General features: G+C 45.6%; 1 long non-coding RNA gene across 1 annotated transcript; it reads right to left on the bottom strand.

Annotated features, from left to right (window-relative positions):
* Positions 1 to 7940: 7940 nt before the first annotated feature.
* LOC310721438 lies at positions 7941 to 10583 on the bottom strand. The gene is made up of 2 exons (XR_014532044.1): positions 8983 to 10583; positions 7941 to 8516 (listed from the first exon to the last, which is right to left on the bottom strand). It is a non-coding gene; the product is annotated as an uncharacterized lncRNA (long non-coding RNA).
* Between the last annotated feature and the right edge of the window lie 729 nt (positions 10584 to 11312).

Genomic DNA, 11312 nt, shown 5'->3' with positions numbered 1-11312 from the left:
TCCATCAGTCCTTCAACAGTCTCAGACTTCTCCATCAGACCCAGCATCCATAAGGCTCAGAATCCTCCATCAGACCCAGTGTAGTATCACTTTTAGAGTCTTACCCCAGGCTCAGAGTCCACCAGCATCAGGCTCAGAGTGCTCCATCACCCACAATGCACTGCTGCTGTCCCAAACAAATTTTAGAACAAACAAACAAATACAAACACATTTAAAAATAAATAAAACCTCATTATTATATCTGACATTTGCGCACACACACACATACCCTCGAGCCCACACACACACACAGGGTCAGAGTGAATCTGGACTTTAATGGAAAAATGGAGCACTTTTAAACCATGGCCTCATTCAGACATAATATTTGAAACACAATGTGAAGGAGAGAGAGAGAGAGAGAGAGAAAGAAAGAAAGAAAGAAAGAAAGAAAGAAAGAAAGAAAGAGAGAGCGAGATTAAGAAAGGGAGATAGTAAGAAAAAGAAAGAGAAATTTGCATTCACATGGATGGTAGTGAGCAGATGATCTTATCCAGAGTTAAATATCTTCCTTATGTATCTTCACAGTGTTGAGGGACTCAGCAGATCATCAGTCCATATCTGTTAGCAGGATATAAATAAAGGGATGAATGAGTAGTGATTCTGTCAGCTATTCGGGTTTACGATCAAAGGAGGATGCCGCACCAGTGCCAGGAGCAGGAAGAGCCACGCCAGAAACGCAAACGTGCAGAGCATGAGGAAAGCCGATTCAGTAAGCCGATTTAGTGAGCCGAGTCGTGAGCCAAAGTGCACCGAGCACGAGGATGCCAAGCCAAAAGTCGGAGCGCGTTGAGCACGAGCAGAGCCGAGACGGGAACCAGAGCGCATTGAACGCGAGCCGAGCCGGGAACCGGAGCATGTTAAATGTGAGCAGAGCCGCAAGCACTAGGGAGCAGGCCCGGACGGGTTGAACCCTGGAGACGTGAAAAGTAGGGTGGCTCCGGAGTGCACTAGGGAGCCTGAGTCAGAGGGCCACGGGATTGACGACTTTGGAAATGGGAAACGGGCCGATGAAGCAAGCGGTTGGCCCCCTGGCAAAGTCTTATGCCGTTTTTGAGCAGGGCAGCTTGGGCGGTTCTCCAGCTGTGACTGCAGCATCGGAAGAAAAGGGTGGCAGAAAGTAAAGGGTGTAAAGGGTAAAAGCCCTGTGGCAGCAGTGGGAAGTACTCAATCCATATTAGTTTATATGACCAGGAGGCGGGTTCTTGACTGCAAAGCAGGCAGAGACCAGTTTCCAGATCCTGGTTGAGCCTCTCGGTTTGTCCGTTTGTTTGGGGGTAAAATACAGATGAGGGGCTGGTCAATATGCCCAGAAGGTGGCAGAACTCTCTCCAAAACTGAGCCAAGAACTGGGGTCCGTGGTCCAAGACGATATCTCTGGAAAATTCATGAAGGCGAAATATGTGCTGGAGCTTGCCAGCTTGATAGTTTCCTTGGCAGACGGCACTTGGGTGGAGTGATAGATTGGCCCATCCTAGAAAATCGATCAATGACCGTCATGATGACCGTGTTGCCATTGGAAGGGGGCAGCCATGGTAATGAAGTCCATTGTGAGGTGTGACTACGGACATTTTGGGATAGGAAGGGGCCGAAGGAGACCTTGGGGCCGGCCACAAGGGTTTTTGTCAGGTGCAGTCGGGGCAGGCTGCAACAAAGTCCTGGGTGTCCCTTACCATGGAGGGCCACCAGAAGTGTGTCTTGACCTGAGACAACGTGCAAGGCTGACCGGGGTGACAAAAGAACAGGGAATTGTTACACCATTGGAGAACTTTGCTGGGAGACCCTCTGGGACGAACAGGAGACCAGTGGGGCAACCCTCGGGGACAGGGCCCCTGTCCCAGGCATTCTTGACCCTCTCCTCCAAGGCGAGACTGAGGGTGCAAACCGACACTTTTGGGAAGGATGGTCTCGGGGCACGGCTCCTCCTCCTCCGGTGCATGTACTCTTGATAGTGCGTCAGGCTTGCCGTTCCCTCTGTGAATCGTTGCTTAAGCTTGAGAAATGCCTCCTCAGCCTCAGGACCCCAAAGGAATACGAAGGGTGGACATCAGGTGGTGGAGGGGCGCCACCACCGAATTATAGCCCTTGTTGAAGCACAAATAAAAATTGCCACAGCCCAGGAAACTTTGCGGGAGGTGGGGGCTGGCCAATCCTGGATGGCCTGGATCCTGGCAGGGCCCATCTAAAATGTTACCGGCTGAAAGCTGGTATCCCAGGAACAAGGTTTGTAAGGTGTGGAATTCACATTTCTCAGGTTTCACGTAGAGCTCGTTTTGAGGAGTCTCTCCAAAACCTGACACACCTGCTGGATGTGTTCGTCCATGGAATGGGAATAGTTTAGGATATTGTCTGGATTGACAAACACAAAGCTGTTAAGAATGTTTTGGAGGACCTCATTAACCAGTGCTTGAAAGATGGCCGGGGCATTAGTTAGGCCGAATAGCATGACCAGGTACTCGTAATGACCGGCTGGGGTATTGAAGGTGGTCTTTCATTCATCCCCCTCCCTGATACGCACCAGGTGGTTTGCGATGCATAGATCCAGCTTAGTAAAGACCGTGGCACCATGCAAGAGCTTGAACGCCGAGGCCATAAGCGGCAAGGGATAACGGTTCCAGACAGTGATGGCATTGAAACCCCAGTAGTCGATACAAGGGCGTAGGGATTTATCCTTCTTCTCTACAAAGAAGAACCCTGCCCCAGCTGGGGAGGAGGATAGGCGGATGATACCTTCTGCCAGGGACTCCTGAATATACTGGTTCATGGCTGCTCTCTCTGGGGCTGATAACTGATACAGGCAGCTCCGTGGGGGACTGGTTCTGGAAAGCAGCTCAATGGTACAGTCGAAGTGTCAGTGGAAAGGCAGAGAGGTAGCCAAGGCCTTACTGAACATGAGTTCCAAGTTTTTAGGAACCAATGCTAAATCTGAGAGCTTGGGAGTGACAATCGGCAGTGGTTTGGCTGGGGGGAAGGCAAGGCAGTGGCCAAAGCAATGCACACCCCAATCCAGTATACACCCCGTTATCCATTTCAATTGTCTGTTGTGTTTCCGCAGTCAAGGGAACCCGAGCATGATGGGGCTTGGGGCAAGGAGATGACCAGGAAGGAAAGCCACTCCTGATGTCGGTTCCCCACTGACATGAGTAGAGGCTTGGTGCGGTGAGTGGCGCGGTCTAAAAGGCTGCTGTCCAGGGCTCTGATTAGCCCTTTATCGACTCGGCCACCGAGTCGATAAAGGCAGCCAATTCCGTGCCTTTCGGGGCCTGCCTATGCCGTGCCTTTTATTGGGGAGGATGCGGCCATGTGCCCTGTCGTAACTCAGATCCCATGTCCAAGTAGACATAATTAAGTGGCTACATACTCAAATTAGTTTTAGCTATTCACCAACCAATTACCAATAAGTTTCAAAACTTCAAATAATACATGAACAAACCAAATGAAGACATCTTCCAGTCACGAAAGAGAAGGAGCAAATAGCAGAATTATTGCAGTCACTTCAGGCCCGTCCCATGGAGCTTTTGGGAGAGAACCATCCTGACAGCAATGACACCTGTCAGCGTTCACATGCAAGTGCAAATTTAATATAAACAATCCTTACTTTTTATATCTCACACCTAGTTCAATTTACATATTGTGTCTAATATCTCCTCCCTCACAATTTACATACACCAATCATTTAAAGAGGCTTTGCATATCTGACCTTTTGCTTACGTGTTTTCTGGTAAGTTTATACCTATTCTTAGTAAAATTCCACCCATTTTCAAGAGACCTTGTTCACCTCCATACTATTCTATTTAACATGTACAAAAAAGATCTCTTGATGGTGACCTTTTCTTAAAGAAATCCCCTGATCATGCACTTTTGCACATAATGCAACAGATTATCCACCGCAATATTCACACCTTTTCTTAAAATCTCGTCTGTTTTTTTTCCCCTGTCTGCAAATCATCCTTTGTTTAATTTTGTGTTCAATTTGTATAGAAACGTCTTAGTTTATTTTTAGCATTATAAACCAGGGCTTTAGAGTTTTAACACACCAGCATTTTTCTCCAAATGCTTTTCAGATTTTTCACAGCTCTCGTCTTTTAGTTTTTCTTTAAATCTATGTTTTACTTATGGCATAATACTTCTTTATATAGAATTTCCTGTCTTTCTCTCATCCTGCCTGCATCTTATGCTCATGCTTTTATAGAAACATCTTACTTCCTGTGTGTTTTGGACATTGGATCTCACAATTTATTGCAAATATTCTCCTACATTCTTTATTATCTGACAATGTGTTGTGCCTATTAGACAGACAGTAAAGCATTACAGTAGTCTAATCTAGATGTTACAAATACATCAATTTGTTTTTCTACATCCTGTAACGAAATCATATTTCTAATTTAAGCAATATTTCTAAGGTGAAAGAAGGCGATCTGGTGATATTATTCACGTGAACCTCAAAGGAAAGACTCGGGTCAATAATCACACCGAGGTGTTTGACTGCTGTACACGCTGAAACAGAAACACCATCCAGAGATGCTACAGAATCAGAAAGTTTACTTCTAGCTGCATGTGGTCCTAGTAAAAGTACTTCCGTCTTATCTGAGTTGAGCAGAAGGAAGTTATCAAGCATCCACTGTCTAATGTCCTTTACACACTCCTCAACATTGTTAAGCTGATCTCTCTCATCTGGCTTTGCTGAAATATACAGCTGTGTATCATCAGCATAGCAATGAAAGCGAATCCCATGTTTATGTATAATTTCACCCAGAGGCAGCAGATATAAAGAGAAAAGCAGTGGGCCTAAGACAGATCCTTGTGGAACACCAACCTTTACCTCAGAGAGTGTGGAGTCATTTTCTTGAATAGGAGTAAAACTCTGCTATTTAGACGGGGTTGGTGTATGTAACTATACCCAGGAGGACTCGCTTTATTTAATGCTACATATTCATTCGGTTTAATCCACGTTTCTGTCAAACACATTATTTTAAACTCCAGGTCGGTAATAATTTCGTTTATAGTCAGCGCTTTTGACATGAGAGATCAAATATTCAACAATCATAATTTTAGATCAGAGGTGCTGGCTGTGTGTTCAGTCCTATTTAATTTACTGTTAATCAGGTTACGTAAACAGACTTTCTGAGAACTCCTACATTTCGGTTTTGCTCGGGGGACAGACACATTCTCAATATGGTGAATCCTGAGTAACTCTGTCCAGCTAGCAGACGGTCAGTTTAGCCTTTCTGTCTGCTCCCTGGCCTTGGCTCTGGACAGTCACTTGTTGTCTTAGAGAACCTGTGCTTTCCTAAGCTGACCTGCTATGTCCTGCGCCCTGGCTCCCGCTATACACATGACCTGTGCAGCCCCTAAAGGTCTAGCTAATTTCACGTGCCTCACAATAGAGTCTACTATAACCAGAGCTCTTTCAGGTTTTTCAGCAGGTGCTTTACTGAGGAAAGCAAACCTGTTGGACACGTGACGTGGAGTGGAATGGTGCTCCCATGGGCGAGCCTTAGCGTTAGCTTTGGCTTTGCGACTATGCCGCCGAGCCATAACCCACTCTCCCCGCTGTGAGGGCTCTAATGCTGGAGTCGGGGGAATGCTAACTCCACCTCGGGCATCCAGACTTTCCCCTACAAAACCTGGACTGCTCTCACACTCACTACTACTCTGTAGACTCTGGATGCGCTCCTCAAATGCTAAGATCTTCTCCGTCAAAGAGCAAACTAACCTACACTTCTCACAGATACATTTATCGCTAACGGACCAAGACTGACTTAACATGTCACACTTCACACACTGAATGAGCAGGATGCTCCCCATAGCAGAGAAATGACGTACCTTAATGTGGTTACTGTAGTATGTGTTCGTAGTTCTGATGGGAATGGTCTCCATTCACTGCTTTTAAACCCAAGTGAACCGATTCAGTGAGCCGAGTCGGGAGCCAAAGCGCACGGAGAGCAAGGATGCCGAACCGGATGTCGGAGTGCGTTGAGCGTGAGCAGAGCAGAGAACCGGAGTGCATTTGGGAGGCCAGAGGTGAGAATAATCAGGAGGAAACAGGTCCAGTAACTGAGGGTTAACTATTACTCAGAAAAATGCTGAAGTGAAATCAGGGCAAACCTTGAAGACAATCTGGCACTGATTGGAGATTTCTGGCGTCTTTATGTGTTTGCAAGGTGGGTGCCATTTCCGTTTAGCAGGATGCAGGGGGGCGGATCCTTGGTCGTGCCGGAAGCGCTCAAGCAGGCTGACAGATAAAGGAAGGAGAGATGAGTGGAGCAGTGTTAGAGGACGGAGGGATGAGTGGAGCAGTGATAAAGGATAGAAAGATGAGAAACAGTGGTAGAGGGATGAGTGGAGCAGTGGTAGAAGATGGAGAGATGAATGGTAGAGCATGGAGGGATGAGTGAAGCAGTGATAAAGGATGGAAGGATTATTCTGAAGCAGTAGAAAGGGAGAGCAGAAGAAGAACAGTGGAGAACATTGTGGATCACACGAGTGATCTTCCTGAAATTAAACAGAGCTCCTGCATGCAGTGATGATAAAGCAGCATTCGACACAGTCAACCATAACACGCTGGTCTACCCTCAGGAGCCTTGGTATCTGCAAACCAGCATGGGAATGAATTGCTTCCTACCCAGAAGGTTGCTCATACCAGGTAGCATGGAAATGATCCACATCTGTTCCACGCAGACTCTCCACTGGTGTCCTTACAAGGCTCATGAAGTCATATCCCCACTGCTATGCTGATGGCACTCAGCTCATCTTCTCCTTTCCCCCATCAGATACCACAGCTTTCACTCAGATCTCTTCATGCCTGGTGGACAAGTCTTCCCCTAGATATCCGATCAGCGGAGTCCCAGGCTATCTTTGAACGACAGGTGAAGACCTTCGTCTTTCTGTAAGCTCTCCCAGAAACAGCACTTCTGAGCAGTTTTCCAGGTTTTGCTTTGTGTTTGTATGAGTTGAAGAGTGACATACATATATATAAGTTTGTAATCTATTGAACCAGTGTTGGTTTATTTATTAATAGAGACTCAAAGCACTTTTGTACGTCGCTCTGGACACGAGCGTCTGTTAAATACCGTAAATATAAAGCTCATGAGGATGAAGAGGAGGATAAGGTTCTGGGTGGAACATGGACACAGCTGAGTGTAGACACAAAGGAAGGATGGCGTCTGAAGTAGTTATTGATGTGTGAGGTTTAGAGAGTGGTGTTCTTCAGGATGAGGAGAACCTTTACTGAACCATCACCTGTATCCTGAACATGTTCAGTACAGGAGCAGATGTGAGGAAAAGATATGAGTGATGCAGTGCAAAGGTGGGACTGGAAGACAAGGTCAGTCACAGGGACTTAAAAGCGAAACAGACAGACAGATAAGGTTGTCAGTCAGTCTGTCTGTCTCTCTCTTTATCTGTTTGTCTGTCTATATTTGTCTCTCTCTTACCTGGTATAGATGTGTCCCTACCTTCACCTCTCACTCTACACACTGTATAATGTGCTCTTAACCTCACACACACACACACACACACACACACACAGATGCAGAGCCTTTGAGATTGTTATTAAGACATCCACTGCTCTTAATAATACACTCCCACCACTATCACCACATGAATTATGGATTAATGTCTTAAGGTGCACACACACACACACACACACACACACACACACACACACAGACACAGACACAGGTACACACATCTGAGATTAGACTAACATCTCCCGAGTGTTTGTCAAGTGAAAGAATGTTGTACCATATTTCAAATAAATCAAAAATGAGTCTGGATAACACACGCACAAGCGCACACACACACAACACAAGTGCACACACAAGTGCACACACACACATACAAATGAGCGCTGTGGCGACTCGCCGCTGCCTTGGGCTGAACACAGACATGGGAGAGTAAAATCAGAATTAAAGTGACTTTATTGGGGACCAGAAGTGAAGTTAAAAGGAAGGGGAATAGTGTTCTGGTGCCCGGGAAAGGGGGTGAGGAGTGGCTGGAGCGGGAGAAGGAGCGGAGCGTTCTCGCTGCACTCCGATGCCTCAGGTCCCGACAGGTGGGCTGACTCTGCCACTATCGCCATCGGCTCACAGGGGTCAGTGTCTTCCTGCCACATGGCTGATGAGTCATCCCTCACTTACGGTGTGTTGTTCCTCTTCCGCATCTGCCATCTGCAGCCTGTAGTGAGAGAAAGAGGGGGGGGGAAGCAGTCATTAATTGGGAGCCCAAGGTTCTCCAACTCACTGTTCTCCCGGCTGCCTTTTATAAACCGTGCAGGCCTTGAAGACAGTGAGGATCCGCCACTCCAATTGAGCTCCAGTCTTGTCTTGTAAGGACGCCACACCTCCTTGTTTGCTGCACTGGGCCTTCTATGATGTACTTGGTGATGAATTGATTCAACAACAAACAATGATCCTAAACACACTTTTAGGTCAAATCCATCCTGCAATGTCCTGGAGATGCTTCCTCACTCTGCAGATCTAAATTCGACAGAAAATAATTCAGTGATATGTAGAAGCTATTAAACATTAAAGAAACAGAGGATAGTTTGAGGAATGTGAGCATGAGGAAGGAATACAGTAAAGCAGTCCCCGTTTATTGCGGAATTGCATTTGCCACATAATTGATTAGTTTGGCTGATTTTCCCGGTGTCTCGCAGAGACCAAAACACTTATAGGAAATTGTTTTTATTTTAAAATAATAAAATGTATTTATAAAAATATGATTATTAATAATAAAATGAAGTAAAATGATGAGGGAGGAGTCACGTGAGGATGAGGGAGGAGTCACGTGAGGATGGGGGGGGAGTCACGTGAGGATGTAAAGATGGTAAGTATATAAATGAGAATTTACTTGTTTATTAAAGTGTGCTGCTCTCCAGAACTGAACAGAGTCCACACCATATTCTTCCCTCCCTCCGTATGGGACATCCCATCTCTCCTCTACCTTCCTCTGTTGTACAGTGCTGCTGTTGCTGTGGGTTGCCATGGCGCTGACCAGGCTGCAGTTGCCGTGGGGACCACCTTCCGAACAACACAGAAGGTGACAGGAGGACCGATGGGACGGGACTTCATCCCTCGCTCTGCTGGAGAGAAATAGGGCTGACAAACAACAGATGTTACCACAAGGGGAGAGAGAGTAAAAGAGAGTGAGAGAAAGACAGACAGAGAAAGAGAGAGAAAATGTCAAATATGACAACATTAAAAAAGATGGATGGATGAATCTATTAAAGATTAGGTTGTATAAATTGATGGATGAATAGATATATTTTATATTGATTTCCAGATTAGATTAGATTCCATTTGAGGTTCTTTCATAATTTCTGGTGATTTTTGATAAGAAATGAAGAAATCAGGATTTAGGAGTGATGGAGATGTAGAACAAGAAAAACAAGAAGAAGCAGCAGTGAGGTATAGAGCTGGTGTCTGAAGGACAGCAGATGAAACTTTCCCTCAAAGTAATGCAGATCTCCAGCAGTTCTCCAGCCTCAGTCACATCACCAGCATGTGAGGAAATATTACTTACACACCTGTTAGCTTCATTAGCACTCAGCTGTAAAAGCTGTAAATTAGCATTGTTAGCTTAATTAGCAGTGATGATAATGTCATTAGCTGTAATTATATCAGCAACAGTGCTTCTGTTGAGGGACAGAAAGAAAGAAAAGAAGAGTGAAGTAGAACAGCAGCGAACAAGAGAGAAGAAGAAAGGAGGAATGGTCAGTCTTTCTAAGGAAAACGTTCTTCAGCTTTTCCTCTGGACTGAAAAACACTTGATAGATTCTCATGTGCACGTAACGCTAAACTGCAATGAAACATAGAATGAAAATGACAATGAAAATAGAATGTGTGTGTGTGTGTGTGTGTGTGTGTGTGTGTGTGTGTTTCCTGTTGTATAAATCAATTCAAACAACCTTCACAAGAACTAAAAGCTCTCAAGTGTTTCCTGAATGCTGAACTGATTCTTCTGAAACCCAGACTCTGTTATACACACACACACACACACACACACACACACACACACACACACACACACACACACACACACACACACACCAGGAATTGTCACCTTGAATCAGTTTTCTGAATATCTTCAGGAGTTCCCAGAGGTGTTGAGTGCTTGTTGGCCACACATTCAGGAACCGTCCTTCACCCTCTGTACGTCTAACAAAGTCACGGCACTTAGAACCAAACATCTCAAATTCAAACTCATCAGACTAAAGGATGTTTTTCCACTGATCTACTGTCCATTCCTTGCGTTTCTTAGCCCAAACAAGTCTTTTCTGGTTTTGGTTCTTCTGAAGTAATGGTTTCTCCAACCATGAAGGTCTGACTCACACAGTCTCCTCTGAACAGTGAATCATGAAAAATTTCTCCAGAATCATTTATGTAAATCTGTGATTTCTGACTCTAATAAACGTATCCTCTGCAGCAGAGGTAGCTCTTGGGCTTATTGATGTACAATGTAAAAAATGATCTAAATAAAGAAAAACACTGAAGGAGAGAGTGTGTGTGTGTGTGTGTGTGTGTGTGTGTGTGTGTGTGTGTGTGTGTGTGTGTGTGTGTGTGTCTGAAGAAATGAAGATGTACAGATGTGATAAAAAAAAAAAAACTCATGCAGATTTTTATAATAATCCTTAAGAGCGTTTGGATTTCAGGTCAGTGATTGTGTGAGACAGTGGTGGAGGTGTGTGTGGAGGTGTGTGTGTGTGTGTGTGTGTGTGTGTGTGTGTGTGTGCGCACGCTCCACTGACTTCAGGAGAATTGGATCTTTTAATCTTACAGATTGGGAGAAGATGTCTTTAGGCAGAACTGATTGAATTCCTCTCGTTCTTTTTCTCTTTGAGTGAATCGTGACGTTACATTACAGTCTGCACAGCAAGGGAACAACAGCACTGACTCTCTCTCTCTCTCTCTCTCTCTCTCTCTCTCTCTCTCTCTCTCTCTCATATTTCATTTCATCAACCAGCCATGATGGAACTGTCACATTCCCAATGTTAAAGTGCCTCAGAAGTGTTTCATAGACCAGGAAAAACCTCACTTACAGCCAGATACAGACACAAACAATCATACCCAGGAGGGAGAGAGAGAGGGAGGGAGAGAGAGGGAGGGAGGGAGAGAGGGAGGGAGAGAGAGGGAGGGAGAGAGGGAGGGAGAGAGAGAGGGAGAGAGAGAGGGAGGGAGGGAGGGAGAGGGAGGGAGGGAGGGAGAGGGAGGAAGGGGGAGAGAGAGAGGGAGGGAGAGAGAGAGAGAGAGGGAGGGAGGGAGGAAGGGAGGGAG

Source organism: Silurus aristotelis (assembly GCF_946808225.1).
Source record: "Silurus aristotelis genome assembly, chromosome: 27".
Classification (NCBI taxonomy): Eukaryota; Metazoa; Chordata; class Actinopteri; order Siluriformes; family Siluridae; genus Silurus; species Silurus aristotelis.
The sequence above is the reverse complement of the archived record's forward strand: the minus strand, read 5'-3'. Positions and strand labels throughout refer to the sequence as shown.